This window comes from Rattus norvegicus, chromosome 16 (assembly GCF_021556685.1).
Source record: "Rattus norvegicus strain SHRSP/BbbUtx chromosome 16, alternate assembly SHRSP_T2T, whole genome shotgun sequence".
In the NCBI taxonomy this organism is placed as follows: domain Eukaryota; kingdom Metazoa; phylum Chordata; class Mammalia; order Rodentia; family Muridae; genus Rattus; species Rattus norvegicus.
This window is the reverse complement of record NC_141549.1, coordinates 15,977,160-16,003,674: the sequence shown is the minus strand read 5'-3', so window position 1 is coordinate 16,003,674 and position 26,515 is coordinate 15,977,160. Positions and strand designations below refer to the sequence as shown.

At 38.3% G+C, this 26,515-nt stretch overlaps 1 long non-coding RNA gene across 1 annotated transcript in view; it reads right to left on the bottom strand.

Annotated features, from left to right (window-relative positions):
- Positions 1-2,132: 2,132 nt before the first annotated feature.
- Positions 2,133-26,515, bottom strand: part of LOC120097391 (uncharacterized) — a 35,732-nt gene continuing 11,349 nt past the window's right edge. The window contains exons 3-5 of the long non-coding RNA XR_015639712.1: positions 16,018-16,086; positions 3,690-3,783; positions 2,133-2,600 (exon numbers count right to left, since the gene is read on the bottom strand). This is a non-coding gene — a long non-coding RNA (uncharacterized LOC120097391). The remainder of the gene's footprint in view (positions 2,601-3,689; positions 3,784-16,017; positions 16,087-26,515) is intronic.

Genomic DNA, 26,515 nt, shown 5'->3' with positions numbered 1-26,515 from the left:
AACAAAAAGAAAAGGTGATTTCATGCTCCATTTTTTTTCAACTCAAATTTTGGGCTTTCAAAATATTCTTCTGATATAACTTAGATAGTGTTCATCTGTGTCTCTCTTGGAATACAGGCTTTTGCACATGGGCTTATTTGGCGTTTAACACCACATCTGTCAATATGACAATTCACTAAATTTATTGCTCCACTATTCTCTGAAATAGACTGAAATAAAATCATATCAGTGGTAATAATTGGAATGATGGGGTTCTAAGACAACTTCATGTTTTTATACAGGTTAAGATTTGGATTATTTGATTTGTTTTGCAGTGTATTTGTTAGGTAGCTGTGTCGAGCAGACACCATTTTTCTGCTGCAGTTTTTCATGTTAAGGGTGCAGACAAAATTAGTCTGGAGCACTTTGCAACAATCTTCCTTAAGCAGCTGCTTTCCAGGCTCCTCAGTCTCCATTAATACCCTCTGTCTCATCAGAAGCAAACCATTTTCCTTTTGTCGCTTAATATTTTTTTTCTAAATACACACTAACATTATGCCACAAAAGCGTTTTGTAATGAATAGCTCATGTTTTACAAGGTTTAGCATTTTTCTTCTGTTGTGTGTTTACAATGGCCACAGTCATTTATAAAGATTCCTCCAAGACATCTGTGGGAAACTGCTTTGCGATGTATACCCACACTGCCAGCAATTAACTTGCTATTAAGGCAGCATTGTTGGGAACACGTGTTAGAGGTTGGCGCTGCGGTCAACTCACTCACTTGGGGAGGAAAATACTTACCATGACTGTGAGTCCAGAATGAAAGAAGGACTCCAATTGGCCTCTATAGGAAAAATAGCTTACAGTTTGTTCTTTTTTTTTAAGTTAAGAGAATTCTACTAAACCGTTTCCTGAAGCGGCTACTTGCTTTTCTAATACCGCCAGCAATGCCAGTGTGTTCAACTTCTTTACATCTTCTCTGACATTCAGTGCCTTTTGTTTTTATTTTGCTCTTTTTCTTAGGGTAGATTGCAAATGCAGTCCCCAATTACCACAAACTACATAGTCAAATATCCTCGAATTTGGGGAAATTGCAGGGCTCAGTTACATTCGGAGTGCAGGAACTAAGCCTCCCGTGAGAAAACCACCTTCAGGGTCATGGCACCTATCTCCCCTGCATGGCTTCTGGATTAGGCACGCTTAGGAGGTTTCTTATCCAACTAAAAACATTATACCCAGCTCCCACATTCTTAGCCACTTATCACAGAGAATTAGAAGTGTGAAACCCCATAGCATCTGATCATGAACGTGCACAGCAGCTTTCTCTGTGAGAGACAAAGCCAGCATCAACCCAGATATCCTCAACTGGTAATGACTGCTCTGATGCACGCTGTGCACGGGAGCAGTACTTCCAATAAGCCTCAACTTCTTTGCGTCCTTCCTTTATATTATTCCTGTCCCCCACCCCTCTCATTCTGTTTTCACCCCAGCTTTCCTTTTAACCATTTTCTCTGTTCTTCCACTTCTCCCTTCTATCCCTGTTTTTCAGTGCTGGAGCTCTTACCCAGGGCCTCACACATGCCTAGAGTATATGCTCTACAATTGTGCTACACTTAACATTCCTTAGAAGAGTTAGCTGCCAACAGGATCATGTCTTCATTATTACATTTAAAGAAGGCTTTGAAATGACAACAGTATTATTAGAGATAACAGATTAGTTGTTGCCAGAGTTTCTGAATGAGATGGGCATGGGCAAGAAAGAGATAACAGCATGAAAAAGAAATCAGAAATTTACTCCATGGCGATGCCACTTGACTGTGTTATTTGTTAGATATATGAAGTAGCATAGGTAATGAACTGTCTTAGAACTAAATGCTTGTGCATATCTATATCTATATCTATATCTATATCTATATCTATATCTATATCTATATCTATATCTATATATATATATTTGCCACACAAAATCAAGAGCTGTGCTAATACCCATATCCTGATTATACTTCTGGTCTACAATACAATAAGCTAGTATAGTTAGGAGAGACTAGATAAAATGTAGGTTAAATCTATATTGCCTTGCAACCTTACAAAACTCTGTAGTTCTACACAAACAATTCAGTTATTCAAAAGTCAAGAAGATGACACGGGCAACTATGAGGAGGTAGCTCATCTATTCTTTAATGGCTGGTAGAGTGGGTGACAAAGCATGTGACAAAGTGGGTGACTCACACATGATTGTGAGAGTCAGTGTTACAAGAATGGTCCACCTGAATTCTCAAAAAGCTAAAGGTAAAATAGATCCTTGAGTCCTTCTTCAGTTTACTCCTTTTCTTACTTAGCAGCAAGCATGTTTGCTTCTTAGTTTTATGTTCCTATATTAGCCAATATCCAATTTGGAAAAAATGTTCTGGATTTTTTTTTAATTAAGAAGATGAATTTATTTCCAGTTGATGATATCACTGGAAAAGGCCAGAAGTACCTGAGAAGAAACGAAAATGGAAACCAAATTGCTGATACCTAAAGATGAGGCTGTCTTTCAGAGAGTAGATGGAGAGATGTTATAGGCCGGGCACGGCATGGTAGTGTTCTTGCTAGCATGCAGCAACTCCCAAGATTTAACCCTACACAGAAAATATCAAAGTAAATTCTGAGAAAACAAGGAGGATGGAGATGGCGTTCAAATGCACTTGTCATCTGGTTCTAGTTCTAGGATTGATGGAGTGGAGGATCCCATAGGTTTCAGTCATACAGAAGTGCAACCACTTTGTTTATTTGTTTTGTTTTCAATATATATCAAACACAAATTCCCTGCCCTCCAAAACTTCCATTCCCTATCCTTTCTGGAGAGGAAACTGGGAAAGGGGATAGATAACATTTGAAATGTAAATTTAAAAAGTATCCAATAAAAGAAAAAATGTATATCACAAAACAAGTAAATTTATAAATGAAGGAATAATTTATTCCTGCACATTCATTCTACAAATTTGTAAGTTTCACTTTGGTACCCTTTCCTGGGTGACAAAATTTTTAATTTTTTTAGATGAAACTTTTAGATATTTATTATTTATTTATTTGAATGACATTATTTTTATATTTATTATTTGGATGAAAGTTTTTAATTCACTTCAAATTCTTGGTCAAATATATGTTTGAATTATTTCAAAGTACTTTCTACATTAATAAAAAATGTATCAAGATATTATTATAAAAGACACATTTAAAAACATGGAATTGGTGAGAGATCTGAGATTGTAGAGTGCTTACTGAGTAAGCATGAGTATGGATCACATCATACCCCATGTGAAAATCATGATTGTGCTTACCTGTAGCCCCAGCACTGTAGCACCAAAGAAAGAAGGATCCCTAAAGCTTACAAGTTTTGCCAAGCAGTGAGTTTCAGGTTCAGTGAGAGATCCTGTCTCCAAAACTAAGATGAAGGGCAACTGAGGAAGACACTCAATGTTCACTTCTGGCCTCCGTGTGTGTGTGTGTGTGTGTGTGTGTGTGTGTGTGTGTGTGTGTGTGTATGTATGTGTGTGTGTGTGTTTGTACCTGCCAAGATTTAAACATATATACCCTACAATACACACGTGTGCATACACATGCACACATGTGTGTGCACTCACACAACACACACACACACAATTAAAAATTTAATCACTATTGATACACTTCACCAAGGCCCATACTAATGACATCAACTTACTGACCTTTTAACTAATTCATGCAAATAAGTTTCTAGCATGAAAACATCCAGCATTTCAGAGCACTTCACACATGCCATCTGGAATCGATCACCTGTTGCTTTGGAACAAATTTACATATTTTTAGGATTAAGTTACAAAGGGCTTTTAGTGTGATAAGCACATTATTCCAATCATAAAACATACAATGTAATTATTATTAGATACCACACCTTAGTATTACCATTTTTGTTTGTTTCTTTGTTAGCATTTGATAAAAACACTTCTAAATTCCAAAATATTGAACTTGGCAGAAAGTACAAAATTCCAATTTTATATGGTTATGCTGTATTAAATTTCACCAAATTTAATATTATTTATGAAGTCACTGAAGATAAAATAATGTCTTCTGTTAAATCTTGCCTAAGCCATGTTGTATAAATTTTAGGAACTGAGAAAATGATTGCTTTCTAATGGTGACAAATATTTCTGTAAGATTTGAAATCGGTAATATATTGCTTTCTACAAATCTACAACCACAGTAGTCAGTAGTCAGAGAATATGTAATTATCTGCAAATTGTACAATTTTTTCAATCACTGATCATTCTTTAATGTGGCTGATGATTCAGAAGAAGTTATGAAAATTTAGTAACATTTTTGCCTTATGCTATCTAAATCTAACCATGATTACAAAATTTCAGTTAAAATGTATTTTGACAAGACAAAAATAATGAAATGGAGTTGAGATACTTTTTTATTTTCAAATAATGTATTATCACAAAAAATAGTTATTGACTATGATCCTTTGGTATTTTAGGGAATTTTCGATTTTAAAATACTTTGTTGAGGGCTGGAGAGATGGGTTAGGGTTAAGCATGCTACTGGCTTTCCCAAAGGACCCACGATCTGTTCCCAAAACCCATATTATCCCGTACAACTGTCGGAAACTCTAGTTGTTAGGGATCTAATATCCACCTCTGGTCTCATCAGACAGCACACATGTAGTTTGCATACATACACAAAGGCAAAATGCTCACCTACATAAAAATAAATTGTCAAAATATCTTGCTGGAGAGGGTTTCTTGTTGTGGTAAGAATTTTACATAATGGAAACACAATATAGATTCCTGTGGCAAGATCATCTAAGCAGGTAGTTTAGCAGAATCATAGTTTTTGTGTGTTCATTATTATTTTAATCCTGTTACTTATTACTATAACTATAAATAGTGGGTAGCTGTATGCGTTTGGTCTCCGTAATTGTTCCCACTGTTTTCTGAAGCAATCACCCCATTTTACATTTCTACAACAAACGTATGATATATTCTCTTACTGAACATTGTCATTCGAGCATATCTTCTTTCTGGATATATAGCCATACTAGTGGGTATAATGTTGTTTCTTATTTTTGATATAATGCAGTTACTCTGATACCTAATGATATTGATAATGATATTGAATACATTTTTATGTGCCCATTGCCCTTTTTTATAGGGCTTTTTGTGGGATAACTTGTCTATTTTTCCCAGTTAAATTATGTTTGTCTTTCTACTATTAAACAGAATTTCTTAAATATTCTGGAGAAAATTTTATCAATTTGCAATGTTTTTTCCTACTATATGTAGTGTTTAGCTTATGGAAGTACAAGCCCCTTCAGCTCCTTCAACCCTTTCTCTAACCCCTCCAATGGGGATCCCATTCTCAGTTCAATGTTTTGCTGCTAGCATTTGCCTCTGTATTTGTCATGCTCTGGTTGAGCCTCTCGGGAGACAGCTACATCAGGCTCCTATCAGCATGCATCTCTTGGCTTCATCAATATTTTCTAGGTTTTGTGACTGTATATATATAGACTTGATCCCTAGGTGGGGCAGGCTCTGAATGGCCATTCCTTCAGTCTCTGCTCCAAACTTTGTCTCCATATCTCCTCCTATGAATATTTTTGTTCCCCCTTTTAAGAAGGCCTGGAGAATCTATAAATTGGTCACCTTCTTCTTGAGCTTCATGTGGTCTGTGGTTTATATCTTGGGTAATTTGAGCTTTTGGGCTAATATTCACTTATCAGTGAGTGATACCGTGTGTTTGTTTGTGACTGGGTCACCTCACTCAGGATGACATTTTCTAATTCCATCCATTTGCTTTTTTGGTTGTGAGACTTTTAATAGCTGCTTCTATTTCTTTAGATGTTATGAGACTGTTTAGATGGTTTATCTGATCATGGTATAATTTTGGTACCTAGGATCTATCTAGAAAATTGTCCATTTCCTCTAGATTTTCAAGTTTTGTTGAGTATAGGCTTTTATAGTAGGATTTGATAATTTTTTTTAATTTCTTCCTTTTCATTTCTGATTTTGTTAATTTGGATACTCTCTCTGTGGAAAGGGTTGCTCATACCATACAAGAAGAGTACAGAACCCCAAATAGATTAGACAAGAAAAGAAATTCCTTCTGTCAGATAATAATAAAAACACCAAATGCACAAAACAAAGAAATTTAAAGAATATTAAAAGCAATCAAGTTGCTTATAAAGAGAGACCTATCAGAATTACACCAGAATTCTCAACAGTCTCTAAAAGTCAAAAGATCCTGGATAGATGTCATACAGACCCTAAGAAAATACAGTGCCAGCCCAGACTATTATATCCAGCAAAACCCTCAATTACCATAGATGGAGAAACCAAGATATTCCTTGAAAAAGCCAATTAAAACAATATCTTTCCACCAACTCAGCCCTAAACAGGATAATAGAAGGAAAACTCCAAAACAAGAAGGCAAATTACACCCCAGTAAAGCAATAAACCAATCTTATAACAAACCTAAATGAAGAGAACTCCAAAAGCATAAGCCCAACTCTAAATACAGAAATAATAGCAAGGAACAATAATCCGTCCTTAATATCTGAGGAAATTAAATTATCATTAGATCTACTACAGAAGCCTATATTCAACAAAACTGTAAAATCTGGAGGAAATAGAAAATTTTCTAGACAGGTCTCAGATACCAAAATTAAATCATGATCAGGTAAAATATCTAAACAATCCTATAACTCCTGAAGAAATTATTAAAAGTCTCACATAAAAAAAAAAAGCCCAGGACCAGATGGGTTCAGTAGAGAAATCTATCAGACTTTCATAGAAGACCTTTTAAAAATACTGCCCAACTATTAGCTTATACCTAAACCACACAAAGAACCAAAATGAAAGAGTACATCAGACCAATTTCCCTTATGAATACTGACACAAAAATACTCAATAAAAATTCTCACAAACCAATTCCAAGAACTCATTGAACTTATCTTCCATCATGATCAAGTAGGCTTCATTCCAGGGATGCAGGGATGGTTCAATATATGGAAATCCATCAACATAATTCTCTATATAAACAAACACAAAGAACAAAACCACATTATCATCTCATTAGATGCTGAGAAAGCATTTGACAAAATTCAACACCACATTATGTTAAAAGTTTTGGAAGGATTAGGAATTCAAGGCCCATTTAAAAACATAATAAAGGCAATATACAGCAAACCATTAGCCAACATCAAACTAAACAGAAAGAAACCTGAAGCAATTCCACTAAAATCAGGGACTAGAGAAGGTTGCCTACTCTCTTCCTCCTTATTCAATATATTACTTGAAGTACTAGCCAGACCAATCAGACAACAAAAGGAGGTCAAAAAGAATACAAATTGGAAAGGAAGAAGTCAAAATATCGCTATTTGCAGATGATATGATAGTATACTTAAGTGACCCCAAAAGTTCCACCAGTGAACTCCTAAGCCTGATAAACAACTTCAACAAAGTGGTTGGATATAAAATTAATTCAAACAAATCAGTAGCCTTCCTCTGATGACGCCTGTGTCATCAGGACACTGAGAACTGGGCGTAGGCCTGCAAGATTTAAGAAGAAACATGAACTCTGGTCATTCATGTTAAAAGAATGCCGTCCAGACTTTCCTGAGATCTCCTTCCTGAGATCAGATACCAGAGGCCAAAGCCATGGAAAAGCAACAAAACAGGTGAAAATCTCCAAACAGGAAAACAAGAGAAGAGGAAAAATCTGTGTCGTGGAAAGTCCCGGGCCCAAATCAGGGGCATAAACAATTTCTTTCTTTCTTTCTTTCTTTCTTTCTTTCTTTCTTTCTTTCTTTCTTTCTTTCTTTCTTTCTCTCTCTCTCTCTCTCTCTCTCTCTCTTTCTTTCCTTCTTTCTTTCTTTTTCTTTCTTTCTTTCTTTCTTTCTTTCTTTCTTTCTTTCTTTCTTTCTTCTTTTCTTTTTCTTTTTCTTTTTCTTTTTTTTTGTGACAAAGGCGTCTTGTTTATTCTTATCAGCATCCCTGACTCTCAGGGTTCACATTTCCCAGCACCGCTCCTCTCTGTACAGTAGTTAATATGCAATGTCACTTGTGGGCCTGGGGAGGGTGGGGGCTTGGCTCTGGGTGGGGAGGACATTGGCATTTCACATGGGCCAGTGGGTGATGGCTTGTCCCCATGAGAGGCATGGATAGGCGGGAGGGAGGTTAACCACTGGGTTTGCCCCTACTTGTCTTTCCTGCTAAGTGTGTCTCTTTTTCACTCTCCTGGGTGCTTAGGGTAGGGGCCATGCAGCTCTTAGGAGGGCAGGGCAAGCAGCTGACTGCCAGAGGAGGGGCGCAGGAATGGCTCCTGAGGTAAGGCACAACCCTGTCTTTGGCTCTCCTAGTGAGTACTTTTCTCCCCTGCACCCTGGCTATATACTTCTCTCACCTCAAGCCTCTTGAGTGAGTCAGGGCTACCTCCTGAGGTGCTTGGAACCAATGGGCTCTGCTGCCCAGATTCTCAGTTCCATGGAGCTGCCCCCTTACTCAGCCTGGGCAGGAGCACAGCCTGCTCTTACCATGGACAGGCTCAGCAGCTTCCACACAGACACCACCCCCCAGCAGAGGTCCTCCAGTACCTGTCCAGGACCCTCCCATGGATGTCACACTCCCCCACTGTCTGTCCCTCCCCAGAACCTGCAGGGCTGTCTGTCCCTCCCCAGAACCTGCAGGGGGTGCTGCATGCTCCCAGCCCCTCTGCCTCCCTGTCATCCCACGCCTTATCCCAAAAGTAAGCTGGGCGGGGTCAAGAAAGGACAGGCATCAGGTGGGACCTGTGACCTTCCTCAACACTCATGGGGAGCCCTGGTTCCCCTTCCTCTTAGGCATTTCCCAGCACCAGGCCCGGCTAGGGGACGGGGACGGGCAGGACTCAGAAGAGCTTGCCCCTCACTGTGCCTGCTTGGGACTCCACAGGCCCAGGGGTTCTTTGGACCCCTCCCACCATCCTCCAGTGCTTCCATGTCTCCAAAAGCGCCTTCCTGTCCCTCTCATCTGTCCCTGCACCTTGGGGCTGGGGTAGGTGAGGCCAAGAGGGACTGTCCACTTTACGAACTGAGGAAACAAGTCCAAAAGGCTTAGGGAAGCTCTAGAACTGACCCTCTGTGACAGCCTTCAGCATACCCTCTTGTCCCACCGTGCTCTGCCTCTGTGGGTCCCCTCAGTCCAAGAGGTCATTCCAAGAGAGCAGTGCTCCTGTGGGCAGGTGAGGGTCTCAGGACTGGTTTCCAGTCTGGCAGAATTTGTGGGTGTGCATGTGTGTGTGCGTGCGTGCCTGCGTAGAATGTTTGCTTTTCAAAACATGAAAATCAAGAGGCAGCAAGACCAGGGTTGGAACCAGGGAGCAGGCTGGGAGACTGCTGCCCTCCTCCCATCCGACCCTGGGCAGGGCTCCCAGCCCCCACCCCCTGTACATAACTTTTTGAAACATTTTTTTTAGCGAGTGAAATACTGAAGGTAAGATTCCCTTTTATTTTTCAAATCAATGGAAATGTGTCTGAGGTTCCCTGGGTCCCTGGGCTGTGGAAGGCAGGATGCAGGGAAAACTGAATGTGTGTGTGTGGGATGTGGGTGCATGTTTCCACAGGGGCCCAGTCCCACTGCCCCAGGACTCCTGTGGATCCAATCAGCTTCCTCTCCCCCAGGACTACAGTTTTAGGGTGTTCACAGGTCCCAGTTGGCTGAGCCCACTCCTGGGGGATGGATGAGGCAGGGCAGGGTCCACATCCATTGTTGCTGGTTTGTGGAGCTGTCTCTGGTCGCACTCCTTTCCACTCTGCCTCTCCAGGAGCAATCTTTCAGGTGTCTGAGTTTGATATGTGAGCACAGGGTTTCTATTACTCCCCTCCTTTTCCCTCCTTTTCCCTCCTTTCACCACCTCACTGGTTCTGTTCTAGCCCTGACCTCCCTCCCTCTCCCCAACTCTGCATTCTAGCTGCCTTTTCAGAGGCAGGGGGTTGCAGGATTGGAGAAGGTGGGATGGAGCCTTCTGAGTCAGATCTGGAGACCTGTCTCCAGGCCAGCAGCACCCTCTAATCTGCTGGGATCCCTCGTAACATCTGGTGGTGAGGTTGGGGTGTTGGGTCTGACTTGGCCCCCAGTACCTTACCCTGGGTGTCCAAGTGGAGGGGAGAAGACACCCCTAGCTAAAGCACAAGTACTTTAGTCATACCCCCTCCCTCCAACCCTGCCCTGGCCTGTTACCCCCCCAGCCCCCAGCAAAGATCCCAAAACAATTTCTTAATAACAACAAGCTGAAAGGCTCGTCGAGGGAAAAGGGTGCCATGGAAAGTCCTGGGCTCAAATCAGGGCCAAGAGCAGCTGCCAAGGGTGTAAACAACTTCTTACTATAGCAAGCTCAAAGGCTCAGCGAGGGGGATGGGAAACACCCCACGGTAGGGCCCAATATTCCTCTACTCAAAGGATAAACAAGCTGAGAAAGAAATTAGGGAAAAGACACCCTTTACAATAGCCACACATAATATAAAATACCTCTGTGTGATTCTAACTGAGCAAGTGAAAGATCTGTATGACAGGAACTTCAAGTCTCTAAAGAAAGAAAATGAAGAAGATCTCGGAAGATGGAAAGATTTCCCAATCTCATGGATTGCCAGGATTAATACAGTAAAAATGGCCACCTTGCCAAAAAGCAATCTACAGATTCAAGGTAATCCCAATCTAAATTTCAACTCAATTTTTCAAAGAGTTAGAAGGAGCAATTTGCAAATTCATTTGGAATAACAAAAATACCCAGGATAGCTAAAACTTACCTCAACAATAAAAGAACTTCTGGGGGAATCACCATCCCTGGCCTAAAGCAGTATTACAGAGCAACAGTGATAAAAACTGTTGTATTGCTACAGAGACAGGTAGGTAGATCAGTGGAATCGAATTGAAGACCCAGAAATGAACCCACATACCTATAGCCACTTGATCTTTGACAAAGGAGCTAAAATGATCTAGTGGAAAAAAGATAGCATTTTCAACAAATGGTTTTGGTTCAACAGGAGGAAAGCATGTAGAAGAATGCAAATTGATCCATTCTTATTGCAATGTACAAAGCTTAAGTTTAAGTGGATCAAAGACGTCACATCAAACCAGATACACTCAAACTAATAGAAGAAAAGGTGGGAAAGATTCTCGATCACCTGAGCGCTTGGGAAAATTTCCTGAACAGAGCACCAGTGGCTTATATTCTAAGATCAAGAATCAACAAATGGGACCTCATAAAACCTCAAAGCTTCTGTAGGGCAAAGGACACTGTCATTAGGACAAAACGGCAACATACAGATTGGGAAATATCTTTGCCAATCATACATCTGATAGAGGGTTAGTATTCAATATATACAATAAACTCAAGAAATTAGACCCCAGAATATTAAATAACACCATAACAAAAATGGGGTACTGGGCTTGAGAGATGCCTCTGCTGTTAAGAGCACTGACTGTTTTTCCAGAGTTCCTGAGTTCAATTCCTGGCCACCACATGGTGGTTTACAAGCATCTTTATGATATCTCATGCCTTCTTCTGGTGTGTCTGAGTGTACTCAGATACATTAAATAAATAAATACATCTTTTAAAAAATGGAGTAAAGAGCTAAACAAAAAATCCTCAGCTGAGAACTATCAAATGTCTGAGAAGCCCCTAAAGAAATGTTCAACATCTTTAGTCATAAGGGAAATGCAAATTAAAACAACCCTGATATTCCACCTCACACCAGTCAGAATGGCTAAGATCAAAAACTCATATCACAGCAGATGCTGTGAGGATGTAGAGAAAGAGGAACACTCTTCCATTTTTGGTGGGATTGCAAGCTGGTACAAGTACTCTGGAAATCAATCTGGAGGTTCCTCAGAAAGTTTGACATAGTACTCCCTGAGGATCCAGCTACTCCACTCTGGGGCATATACCCAAAAGATGCTCCAACGTATAACAAGGGCACATACTCCACTACGTTCTTAGCAGCATTTTTTATAATAGCAAGAAATTGGAAAGAATCCAGATGTCCTTCAACAGAAGAATGGGTACAGAAATTCATAAGCAAATGGATAAAACTAAAAAACATCATCCTGAGTGAGGTAACCCAATCACACACACAGAAAAAAAAACAAAAACAAACAAAACAAAACAATAAAACAAAACAAAACAAAAAAAATGTCATGCACGCACTGATATGTGGATATTATCCCAAAAGCTCGGATTATCCAAGATACAATCTACAGACCACATGAAGCTCAAGAAGTAGGACAACCAACACGCAGATGCTTCAGTCCTTATTCGAAGAGGGAACAAATATATTCTGAGGAGGAGATAGACTGCCCAAACTGGGAATCTAGCCCATATGCATACAACCACCAACCCGGACAATATTGTTGTTGCTTAGAAGTCCATGCTGACAGGAGCCTGATATAGCTTTCTCCTGAGAGGCTCTGCTAGAGCATTGCAAATACAGAGGTGGATGTTCACACCCAATCATTGAACTGAGAATGTGGTCCCCATTAGAGGACTTAGAGAAAGGATTGAAGGAGCTAAAGGGGTTTGCAATCTCTTAAGGACAACAATACCAACCCACCAGGGCTCTCAGGGACTGAACCATTACCCAAAGACTATACATGGAGAGACCCACAGCTCCAGGTACTTATGTAGCAGAGGATGGCCTCGTTGGGCACCAATGGGAGGAGAAACCCTTAGTGGGGGACACCCCCCCCATTGTAGGGGAATGTCAGTGCGGGAAGTCGGGAAGGGGTTGGTGGTTGAGTTGGGGAACATCCTCATAGAATAGTGGAGAGGGGAGATGGGATAGGGGGTTTATAGATAAGAAACTTGGAAAAGGGATGACGTGTGAAATGTAAATAAAAGAATAATCCAATAAAGAAAACAAAATATTTTTGAAAATTAGCATAGAGCATTAGAGAGAAGGGTGACATAAAAGCATTTCCCAATCTTTCAGAAGACAGAAGTTTGTTTCACAGTACATATATTAGACAGTTCATACACTACAATTGGTCCAGTACTCTTTCCTCTCATCTATGAACACACACACACACACACACACACACACACACACACAAATAAATAAGTGAAATCTTTAAAAGATTCCGTTGAGGTTTAGTGTGATAAACAAAGTTCAAACTACATATATCTATGTCATTAGCACCTAAAAGCAGGAAAACCTGACAATTGGGCTCACCAGCCAATACCTGAGGGAGCCTTTCCCTGGAAACCTCTGGCTACACTGGTCATAAAGAGAGGTAGGCAAATTTTACTGTCCTTCCCATCCTCCAGTTCCATTTTCATTCCCCACTTCTTATCGCCAACTATGTAGCAGGCCACCTGATGCACCCTCTCCTTCCTCTCTGCCCCCAATCCGAGGGACAGACTAAGCAGATGCTCTCCTGCAGCCTTCCTCCCCCACCTCATTTGTCCCACCAACAACTCCAGACACTCCCTGAAAACCTGGTGTGTAAACTGGCCAAAGGAATCAAGCGGAAAGATCATTGCCCAACCATTTTTATGAGGCCAGTTACCCTGATACCCGAGCCACAAAAGTACCCAACAAACAATGGTGATTACATATGGCATAGGCTGAGTGCCTCCACTAGTGGCCCTGGTCCACATTATGAGGTGACATTCAGACATCACTTGTGTGCTGTCATACATGCTGAAACACTAGGAATGCTTATTTTGGCCTAGAAATTTGGGATTTGGAAAAAGTTATTTATTGTAGATACCTTTTGAAAGCTATCCTCTACTAAAATAATACTATGTCTAGACTGAATTAATTTAGGATACTTAAAAATATTGAATTTTGATGAAATAAGTTGTAAATATCTCATGAGAGAGATGACTGACCTATTTCATAGCTAGGGGAAATATTTATCAGCATTTAGCCCATAGTACTGATAATAGTAATAAAACAATAACATTGAAACAGCTCGCTAATAATTTTCGAAAAATACAAAGTAAAAAACATATATATATATATATTTGAGTCAACAATGTTTTGGTTCTTCTATTTTAGATTTATTTTTTATTTGATTGTGTGTGCACATTCATGAGTATGTGAATCTGTGTATGTGTGTACGTGTGTGTGTGCACGCCATATATGTGTGGGTGCATGTGGAGGCCAGGTGAGTGCAGTGGATTCTTTGGATCTGGGGTCACAGGTAGTTGTGAGTCTTCTGACAGAAAACTGCTGAGCCATCTCTCCAGCCCCTGCTCCTTCCTTTTTATAAACAAATTATTTTATCTTTGTATTAATTAAGTAATAATGAGATAACGCAGTCAGTAAAACCATCTCAAATCATAATTATCATTTTCTCTCCATAATTACACAATTTTACTCTTATTTTCTTTATATTACACAAGAAGGACGAAACCATCATGTGACTTTGCCGGTTTTGCATGGCTGCTAGGTATAGTAGCTCCATTAAATCAATGACCCAGTGGGAAATAGTTTATTTGCTTGGTAATTTAAGATGAAGACATTCATATGTTTGGAACGCCACTGCCTGTTTTAAAATCCCTGCGCTGCTATGACAGACAGCCACCAGCTTATTTTGTTTTACAATTATTAATTTTACAATATCTGCATCCCTGGCAGTTTTGCATATATGCACATAGCACGCCTGAAATATCAGTCCCGTTTTCCTCTCTCATCAGACCCTTCTCAACCCTAGTTCATTCGCTCTTTCAAGAATTCCCCTTTCAACTTAGGTTTATTTTCCTCCTGATTCCACATATGAAAACATTTTATAATATAAATTTATAATAAGTATAATCCATGTGTACCTAAAGTATATCTATAAACTCCCTTCTATAAAAATGACCTAAAACCATATTTTCTTAGTTTTATATACCATATCTCTTAACTTTTGTTTTTTGTGTATTTCATTTATCTTGCCTTAATAACTTTAAATATATTTAAATACATATATTTATTTTTAGTACTAAGTGTAGCTATTTTTATGTGTGTATGCCGTGACTCATGTGTGGAGGTAAGAGTACATTTTTCTCTTCCATCATATGGGTTGAAGATTCAATTAAGGTCCTTCAGCTCAGCAGAGAATGAATGCCCTTACTGTAAGTCTGAGCCTCTTCACGATCCTAAATGTATGGTTATTTGTTAGTATGATCTATCATATTATTCAACTTTTCCCACTCTTTAGTATGAACATCAATCATTATTTTTGTTCCCCCCATATACCTCAGCATCTAGCATAACACTTAAATTGCTACCAAGCTATGGTGTGCAACATGTAAACTCTGTCAAATGTTATCATTATGGCTTTCAGAGCCTTGTCTGAAAAAGGAGACAAAAAGTACACATTATTTGTGTCCATGATTCCCACACGTGTTCTTTTTCTGAATCCTTAAAATTCATTTTAGAGTACTGGATAATTGGATAAGGCTTTATCCCTGGGTAGGACTCTATATTTCTTTTTTTTTTAAAGATTTATTCATTTATTATATATAAGTACACTGTAGCTGTCTTCAGATACACCAGAAGAGGGCACCGGATCTCTTTACAGATGGTTGTGAGCCACCATGTGGTTGCTGGGAATTGAACTCAGGACCTCTGGAAGAGCAGTCGGGTGCTCTTAACCGCTGAGCCATCTCTCCAGCCCTATATTTCTTATTCTCAACGTTTTGTCTTTGCCTGTAGTTCCTTGTTAGGGTCGGGGCTTTATGAGATTGCCTACTCCCATGCTAGTTTGTACTGATATTGTCATTGTTCAGGTCTTTTTAGGTAGTCGTATTTTTTGATTTCCTGGCATTTCTAGATGACACAATCTCACAGCAGAATCCTCTGTTTTGTTTTTAAATCTTTCTGCCCCCCTCTTCTAGTATGTTACCAGAGCCTCTGGTGAAGCAGATCTATCAATTAGGAAGAGACTATTCTGGATCACTATTCTCTGTGCTTTGACCAAATTTGACTTCTTGCAATGGTCTCTATCTTGGGCAAAGAGGATATTCTGTGATGAGGGGGTAAACCAAACTTACCTGTTGAAGTGGAAGTGCCTGGATATGTCAGATGTTGCAGACTCACATGGTGTTTTGCTGAGTCAAGACCTGTGGGAAGACATGTGATGTTTGGAGAGAGCATAAATAGGACTCAGTGGAAAGTGACAGCATTGCAAAGCTAGATATAGTCTTGTGTTTTGTCTTGCCTTGTCTTGTGTTCACTGATCTTCAGTTCGTTGAGAGAAGCATGCCAGAAAACGTCTCCTGGTGTCCAGGCTGGTCCTGGCGGCTCCCACTGACTTGTACCAATTCAATGAAAGCCTCCCTGTTTCTGTTGGATCATACCACTGCTGCTGATTCATGTGTGGTATTCTGAAACTACTGTGCTGGGCTGCTGTGTCCTGATAATAGAGATTGAACTCACCCCAAAGAACTACTTCTAAACAGGTCCACACCCCCTTGTCTTATTTACTACCTTTTCTCCCCTACATTTAGGTGGTGGACTAGAAGGAGGGGCAAAGCATTTGAAATCTGTTATTAAAAGGAGGTTTTGAAAAAAAATCTATGTCTATACCTATAGATAAAAATCTAGATAGGCATCTAGAATGCAGTTAGGAATTGGGCTGGTTTAGTAAAGTGGAGGTAGGTGGTTACTAAAGCATAGGCTATTTAGTTCACAAGTGTTCATAGTTGAGGGGACAGCATTGTGAAATAAACTGGCCTTCTTCATAATTTGAACTGCTTTTCCACATAAAACTCTGTAATGATGTCTCTGGCCAGGAGCATCAGGTCAGTGTGATTCCCGTTACTATTATTTTTAATAAGGCATATTGTGTCTGTAATTTGAATTTATTTTTATGTATGAGTCAATATTTTATAATTTATACCAATCTCAAAACTAATTCATTGCATCATTTTACCTCACAGAGGCTTCTTATTTCTCCTCTTTCTTTATATGAACAGTTTTCCTTATTTAGATGTGCTGAATTCTTGCTTCAATTCTGCACATCTGTATTTTATAGGCTCCCATGTCTGTGACTGTTCTTTTGTTTCTGATGGGTCCTGTTTGCATAATTCCTAAAAAATAGCGTGCAGACTACTACTATCAGATATACTTGTATTTTTCTTATATAAATCGTGTTATAGATTTAATTATTTTCTTTAGAAAATTTTAGATTTCTAGTTCCATCTTTTTTTTTTTTAGAAAATTTCTTATTTTTAATGACTTGGGAAAATGTACCAAGTTCCATTTGTCCTTTCACCTTTCACTTATTGATATCATAGTCACTGATTGTACAACATTTCTACTGTAAACTATGCCAAGGTAAACACATACACACACATATCTCTTTATATAATTCCTACCTGAATTCTTTGGGGAATACACACTGAATTGAATCATATGTTTTATATTTGAATTTTTCTGAACCTCCTTATTGATTTCTTCAATAGTAGGATTAAATTACAGTGCTTCCAGGAGTAGAGAGGCCATATTTTCTATTACTTGTGCTCTGTTTTATTGTTTTCTGTACTTAGGATAGACTTATGGCTGGGATAAGATAAAATCTCAGTGTAGATTTGATTTGTGTTTCCATGATTCGTAAGGTTGTTGAGCATTTTCCAGATGTTTACCGAAATCAGAAAGTCACACAGAAATATATGCTTTCTCTTTTTATGTAGGCTACAAAGAGAGGAAAATAGATGGATTTAGAAAAAGAACTGTGGGTAAGAAATGGGGGAGTGACATGGATAAGTGGATATTAGCCCAAGTGCTCGAATTGCCCTAGATGCACAGAACACATGAAACTCAAGAAGGATGAACAAAATGTGAATGCTTCACTCCTTTAAAAGGGGAACAAGAATACCCTTAGGAGGGGATAAGAAGGCAAAGTTTAGGACAGAGGCAGAAGGAACACCCATTCAGAGCCTGCCCCACATGTGGCCCACACATATACAGCCACTAAACTAGATAAGATGGATGAAGCAAAGAAGTGCAGGCCGACAGGAACTGGATGTAGATCTCTCCTGAGAGACACAGCCAGAATACAGCAAATACAGAGGCGAATGCCATCATTAATCCACTGAACTGAGAATGGGACCCCTTGAAGGAATCTTAGAAAGGACTGAAAGAGCTTGAAGGGACTTGAGACTCCATATGAACAACAATGCCAAGCAACCAGAGCTTCCAGGGACTAAGCCACTACCTAAAGACTATACATGGACTGACCCTGGGCTCCAACATCATAGGCAGCAATGAATGGCCTAGTAAGATCACCAGTGGAAGGGGAAGCCCTTGGTCCTGCCAAGGCTTGACCCTCCAGTGAACGGGATTGTTGGGGGAAGGGCAGTAGTGGGGGGAGGATGGGGAGGGGAGCAACCATATAGAAGGGGAGGGGAGGGGCTAGGGGGATGTTGGCCTGGAAACCGGGAAAGGGAATAACATTTGAAATGTAAATAAGAAATACCCAATTTAATAAAGATGAAAAAATGGAAAAAAAAAAGATACCAAAAAAAGAAAAAAAAAAGAAAAAAGAAATGGGGGGAGTGAATACAGCCTGTGTTCATTAAATAAATGAATGAAAACATTTCAATAAAAACCCTTATTTTGTTCAATCAATATATAATAAAAATGGAACAGGAGTAGAGGACAATCATTGAGGTAGTGTAAAGAATTCTCATATCCTCTCCCAGAATTATCACACCTTACATAAAGGGCACATTCCTTCTAAGAAATTGATGTCTTTAGGCTGGGTATGGTGTTATATAACTGGAAGCAAGAAGATCATGAGTCTGTTGCCAGAGTAGGGTACAGAGTGAGACCTGGTTATAAAAAGAAGGGCACAGAGAAGAAGGGAGGGAGGGACACACACACACACACACACACACACACACACACACAAACACACAAACACACACACAAACACACAAACACACAAACACTCATGGGGGGGAACAGAGAAACAGAGAGACAGAGACAGAAACAGAGACATAGATAGACAAAGAGAAGCAGGGAGAGACAGACAGAGAGACAGAGACAGAGAGAAGAAGATCAGGCTACACTTTGATTTTCACCAGTTTTTCGTAATGTCCTTTCTCCCATTTTACTACTCAATCCAGGCCGTTAGGTTCATACTGTTCTTTTAGGGTCTTATTATTCATGACAGTTCTACAATTTATTAAAAGTTTTTGGTTGACTAGGAAAATCATATTATGGTATGCAATATTATCTCTTTTATATCTGTATATAGGTTGTAAAATTATTAACTAACTATATATGGCATTAAATTACTTTAATGATGAACATATTTTAAATGAAATCTTTAGCTATTTTAAAGAGCTTAGAACACTGTTATTAACTAAATTCCTCATGCTGTAAAACTTTTCAATATTTTTATCTTTCAAAACCTTGATATTGAGTCCTGAGATTCTCTTATTTCCTAGGTCTCTGGCCCATTCTGGAGGGTTCTCTCAACCTCCTCCCTCCTGAGGCCAACTGTTTCCATTCTTTCTGCTTGCCCTTAGGGCTTCAGTACTTTTCCCCAACCCAATACCAGATTATATTCCCCTCTCTCCGTACCTCCATCCCCTTTTCCTCCCCTGTCCCTCCCTCCCCTCTTGTGGTTGCTTTCTTCTCCCTCCCAAGTGGAACTGAGGCATCCTCACTTAGGCACTTCAGCTTGTTTGACCTTTTTGAGCTCTGTGGAATGTATCTTGGGTATACTGTACTTTTTTTGGGTTAATATCGACTTATTAATAAGAACATATCATGCATGTCCTTTTGTGTCTGAGTTACCTCACTCAGGATGATATGTTCTAGTTCCATTTGTTTGCTTGCAAAACTCAGGATATCCTTGTTCATAATAGCTGAGTAGTATTCCATTGTGTAAATGAACATTTTCTCTATTCATTCTTCTGTCTTAGGACATCTGGCTTGTTTCCACCTTCTGGCTATCACATATAAGGCCTCCTCTATGAAATAGAGGAACATGTGCCCCTGTGATATGACGGGGCATCTTTTGGATATATTGCCAAGAGTGGTATTTCTGGGTCTTAGGTAGGTCTATTTTCAATTTTCTGAGAAACTTCTGAATTGATTACCAGAGTGGTTGTACCAGTTTGCAGTCCCATCAGCAATGAAAGAGTGTTCCTTCTTCTCCACATCCTCACCAGCATGTGTTATCACCTGAGGTTTTGATCTTAGCCATTCTCACTGGTGTAAGGTAGAATCTCAGGGTCATTTTAATTTGTATTTCTCTGATCACCAAGGACTTTGAACATGTCTTCAGGTGTTTCTCAGCTATCTGAGATTCCTCTGTTGTGAATTCTCAGTTTAGTTCTATATCCCATTTTTGATTGGATTATTTTATTATATTATTATTATTATTATTATTATTATTATTATTATTTTGGTGGTTAGCTTTTTGAGTTCCTTATATATTTTGGATATTAACCATCTATCAGATGTAGGATTAGTGAAGTTTTTTTCCAATCTGTAAGTTGCTGATTTGTCTTATTGACTATGTCCTTTGTCTTACAGAAGCTTTCCAGTTTCATGAGGTCCCACTTATCAATTCTTGGTCTTAAGAGTATGAGTCACTGGAGTTCCTTTCAGGAAATTTCTAATGTGCCAATGAATTCAAGGCTCTTTTCCACTTTTTCTTCTATTAGATTGAGTATATCTGGTTTTATGTTGAGGTCCTTGATCCACTTGTACTTGAATTTTGTGCCTGGTGACAAATAGGGGTCTATTTTCATTTTTCTACATACAGACAGCCAGTTAGACCAGCACCATTTATTGAAGATGCTTTCTTTTTTCCATTGTATATTTTTGGATTCTTTGTCAAAGATTAAGTGTGTGTATGTGTGTGGTTTTATTTCTGGGACTTCAATTCTATTCGTTTGATCAACCTGTTTGTCTCTGTACCAATACCATGCACTTATTATCACTATTGCTCTATAACAGAGCCTGAGATCAGGGATGGTCATTCCCCCAGCCATTCTTTAATGTTAAGAATTGCTATTCTGGGTTAGTTGCCTTTCCGATGAATTTGAGAATTGCTTTTTCCATGTTTTTGAAGAATTGTGTTGGGATTTCGATGGGGATTGCATTGAATCCGTAGATTGCCTTTGGTAGGGTGGTCATGGTTACTCTGTTAATTCTGACTATCCATGAGCATGGAATCTCTTCATTTTCTGAGATCTTTAATTTCTTTCTTGAGAAACTCTAAGTTCTAATGCTCTCCAGAGAGGAGAGGGAACTTATTGAGCCCAGCCCCAGCAGAAAGACAAGTTATCAAGTGAAAGATGGGGTTGCTATCCTACAGTCAAAACTATGATCCATAATTCTTCCTGTCTAAAAGAAATACAGGGAGAAAAAAGGAGAAGAGCCTGAGGAAAAGAAGGTCCAGCAACAGGCCAAAGTGGGGTCCAGCTCAAGCAGAGGCCCCAAGAGTTGACTCCATTACTGAAACTATTGGGTGCTCACAAAAAAGGACCTATCATGATTTTCCTTCAAAAGATCCAACAAACAGGTGAAAGAGTCAAATGCAGATATGTGTATCCAACCAATGAACAGAAGGTGCTGACCTCTCTGGTTGAATTAGGGAAAGCCTGGAGGAAGCTGAATAAGAGGGCAACCCTGTAAGAGGACCAGCAGTCTCCATTAACCTCAACCCGTGAGATCTCTCAGATACTAAATCACCAACCGGGCAGCATACAACAAGTGATATGAGGGCTCCAACACATATACAGCAGAGGAGGCCGGGTCTGTGTTCAATCAGAGAAGATACACCTAACCCTCAAAAGACTGGAGGCCCCGGAAGTTTAGAGGTCTGGTAGTGTAGGGGCTGGAGGCAGGGATGTCCTCTTGGAGAGACGAGGTGGGGAGAGGTATGGGATGTGGAACAGTTGGAGTGTGGACTGGGAAGGGAATAAAATCTGGAGTATAAAAATAAGTAAATAAAATTTTGAAAAAGGATAACAAAGACCATGACAACTTTTTAAAATTGCAATCAAACATTGTGCATAATTCCCTCAGGGTACTTTATCTGCTGTATTGTCATGTTTAGATTTGAGTTATAAATTTGAAGGGAGACCACAATGGACATGAAATGTTATTCTGATTTCACTATGCAAACTAGTATATAATAAAACAGTATTTTTAGTAAACGTTCCTAATTCCAGTGGGGCCTCCTCTTTAAATTTTGGATTTTCTCTTTCCGTATTTTATCCTAAGCTTGGAAACTGCCACAGCCTCCATTTGAGCTGAGAGGCACTAAGTATTTGTTATATTTATTGAAGCTGAAAATATTCATTATATGTTTTAGACCTTTTATTTGATAAGATTTGATAAGGCAAGTAGAACTTCATTTTATTTTAATCCCTGTTCCTTGGTTAAAATTAAGATTATCATTCTTTCATAAACCAAAAAGACAATTCTATTTCCCAGTACAACGTATGTGATAGATTGAGGCACTATTCTAATGATATATATTATTTTAATGTATTTGAAATTTTAATTATTATAAGATATGCCACATATATTTGTGGCATATATTCTGGTTGTTTTGAATCATTTGATCCATTTTATACTAACTACTTTAAAAATATATTAACATGGTAAAAATAAAAGCATTCTTTTGAGCTATATATTAGACACCCACTTCTTACCACAGTGTGTTTGGCTTTATTTTGTAAAGTAAGTTAGAGATCTAAAATGTATGTTTGCCAAATTATTCTAAACAGTAAATTTTTACTGAACTTCTGGGTTAATTTCTTTATGCCATTTATAAAATTATAACATTTGCTCATTGGAACTTGAAGTATAACACACACACACACACACACACACACACACACACACATTTCATTTTGTGGAATATCTAGAAGTGAATGTTACAATAGAATTTCCAGGAATGACCCTAAGCTTCCATGTGTCTAATTCCTTGAAAGTCTGTCTACCTTGTCATAAGACATTGTGGTCATGATTGCATGATATGCCACATGTGTCTCTACAAATTTCATGTTATGCATATGTTAAAAGAAGAGCTGCCTGTCCATGCAATCTGATAGCAGAAGAGAAATGTGAAGAGGAGGAAGATAGGGGAAAAAGGAGTATGACTACTGAATAAAAAAATGGAGAAACTTGAAGTATCATTATTGAATGAGAAAGGGTCATGAATGGTCCAGAGTAGCAAAGAGCATATACCCAGGTCAACAGTGTACACAGAAGCATGGAAATTTCAAATTCAGTTACATTTTGGCAGAGCTGAATTATGTAAACAATTCATTTCTTTGTTTGGAAATGTTTTTTTTTTTTAACTGAAGAAAAATAAATCTGGCATTTTGTAAGTCTGGCCAGAGAACATCCAGAGGAGGCGTTGTGACTTCTGATCCATGAAATGTGCTACTTCTTGTCAACTTCATAGAAAATGTTCAGAAATAAGGCAACATAATTAATATAACATATTATAAAACAATCATTGCAGTGAAGATAATTAATGTAAACATCACATTGTATTGTCACTTTTTGATGTGTGTGGTGATGAAAATTTCAAGTTTATGATCCAGTTGGTTAACAGTGGTCCTTATGCTGTGCATTAGAGCCTTGGAGATCATTCAACCTTCAACACTGAAAATCCGCCCAAGGTATTCCCATTTCCCTCACCCTTGGCAGCCAGTCTTTCAATTCTCTGTCCCTGAAAGTACTACTTTTAATCACACATATGACTTAAATTACCCAGTGTTGTCCTTGCTATATCTGATTTACTTTACTTTGAACAATGTTTTCCAGATTTATCTGTGTGATCAGAAATTACAGATTTCCCTCCGTTATAGGGTTCTATCACACCCCCCTGTTTACACACCTTCTCTAGTCATAGTCATATGTCAACATACTTTTATATTCATTCGATGTCTGAGTTATTTCGAATGATGCTATAAACAGTATAGGAGGAGAGCTATTCCTTTGTAATCAATATCTTATTTTCATTGGCTATTAGTTTAAAAGTGGGATTACTTTGTTAGTTATTTTTATAGCTTTTGAAGAATATCAATGTTTTGGCAAGACAAAATAAATATTAAGAGTTTTTAAAAATATTTTTCTCTGTGTTATAAATCAGTGTACACTAAATTGTTGATGTAGATAGAGATGGGAAACTCCTTCTACATGATGTGTTCCTCAGCATTCAGGCACTACTCTTTTTCAGGTAGTTTGGTTAGCTGGCAATTCCAACGTGCATATCTCATGTTCAATATCACTCAACATCTTATTCTCACTGACCAAGTGCTTCTAACAGTATGTGTGATCTTTGTCTCTTTACTCTGAGGGACAGTGTTATAGAGAAATTTATCATTTATTTATTTTTTGGCAGCTTCTTTTTCCTTTGGAAGTTAAACTGTATTTTCTTTTTTGTAACTCTAACTACATCTTTCTTTCTAGTAATGCTAATGGTTTAAGAGAAATAAAGAATGTCTTCTATTAATCATTTCCCATGACAATTTAATGGGGTCAAAAGTCATGTTTATGAAATTATGAAATATTCCTTTATTGAGAACACATATGCCATGATTTCTGCATATATTCATGTTTACAGAAATATGCCTACACATTTAATATGGAAAAATAACTGCTAGTTAAAAGAAGATAATTCCAAATTTCAAAGAAGAAACCATAACCAAGTGCTTCAAAATATATGCAGAGTATAAATGTGCATAAAGTATTTTCCATGCATCTTATTTCTGTCTATGTCTATTTTGAATGTTCCATGAACTTCTTGTGTTCATAATAAAGGTCCTTCAGATTGTTCTTATCTGCTTGAATCACTCTGAACGACCTGTTCTTTATACCTGTTGTGAAGCTATTTCTGGTTATATAACATTACATAACTACAGAAATAAGTGCATTTCCCCTTAGATATAATATTTTGTTTCTCATTAGACATGTTGGATTTATTGGCTTGTATACTAAGAAATTTCAGGTAAAAATTCTGAGACTTCACATGCTGCAAACACCTTTTTGCAACCCAACCATAAATTGTATGTTTGGCTAAGCAATAAATATTACTTTCTTAAATATTTTATTTTTGAGTATTAATTTTTCAAATTAATGATTTCTAGCAAATGTGTATGGTAAAAAATTAAAAACTCTTTTAGGTACATGGTAACCTGGTATTCACATAAAATACAGTGATTTATTATTGGATGGGGAAAGAAACAAAGGAGATCTAAAAACATCTAAGTATTATTGTGGGAAATTTCTAACATTAGAATCTTGGGGCATTCAAATAGTTAGGAAGGGCTGATGTAGTTGGCTGACACTTGGGATTCTTTGGTTCTGATTTCAAAAAATTAATAACCTCTGGAAAAAGATTTTCGGCTAAATCCTGGGGTATTGCCATGTGTTAAATATATTTGTACAAAGATGAATCAAATCAGAGAAAAGAAGCTGTGTTTATTGGTGCCAACAGAGGTAAGATTTAGACCTCTTCCTGAAATAAGGTCTGACATATTACATCTAATATAGGACAGATGGAGTCACAAACATACACTATTAAAGATAACTGAATTAATTTAAAAGAAAAATAGCTTCAGAGAGGGAAAACAAATTTATTAAAATTTGAAAACAACTGATGGATTTTTGCTTTTAGATGTGAAAGATACTGTGTTCACATAGACAATAAAAATTTGAAAGGCCAATTTGTATCCCATTGACCTCCTTTTGTTGTCTTATTGCTCTATCTAGAACTTTGGGTAACTATATTGAGTAGATAATGGGACAGTGAGCATCCTTGTCTTGTCACTGATTTTAGTGGGATTGCTTCAAGTTAATTCTCCACTTGATTTCATATTGGCTGTTGTTTTGCTGTATACTGTTTTTATTGTGTTGTGATATGGGCCTTAAATTCATTAACGTCTGTTGTATTTTGTCAATTTTTTTTTAGCATCTAATGAGATGATCATGTAGTTTTTATCTTGAGTTTGTATATGTAGTGGATTACCTTGATGGATTTTCATATATTGAATAATCCCTGCATTCCTGGGATGAAGTCTACTTGATCATGCTCGATGATCATTTTGATGTGTTCTTGGATTCTGTTTGCAATAATTTTATTGATTATTTTTGCATCGATAATCATAAGTAAAATTTGTCTGAAGTTCTATTTTTTTGTTGGGCCTTGTGTACTTTAGTTGTCAGAGTAATTGTGACTTCATAGAATGAATTAAGTATGTTCCTTTGTTTTTGTTTTATTGAATTGTTTGAGGAGTGTTGGTGTTAGCTCTTTTTTTTTTTTTTTTTTTTTTTGGTTCTTTTTTTCGGAGCTGGGGACCGAACCCAGGGCCTTGCGCTTCCTAGGCAAGTGCTCTACCACTGAGCTAAATCCCCAACCCCTAGCTCTTCTTTTAAAGTCTGGTAGAATTCTGCACTAAAGCCATCTGGTCCTGGGTGGTTTTGAGTTGGGAGGTTTTTAATGACTTCTAGCTAGAGTAATAAGATAACCAAAGGAGATCTAGAGGATACAAATTGGTAAAAAAGAAA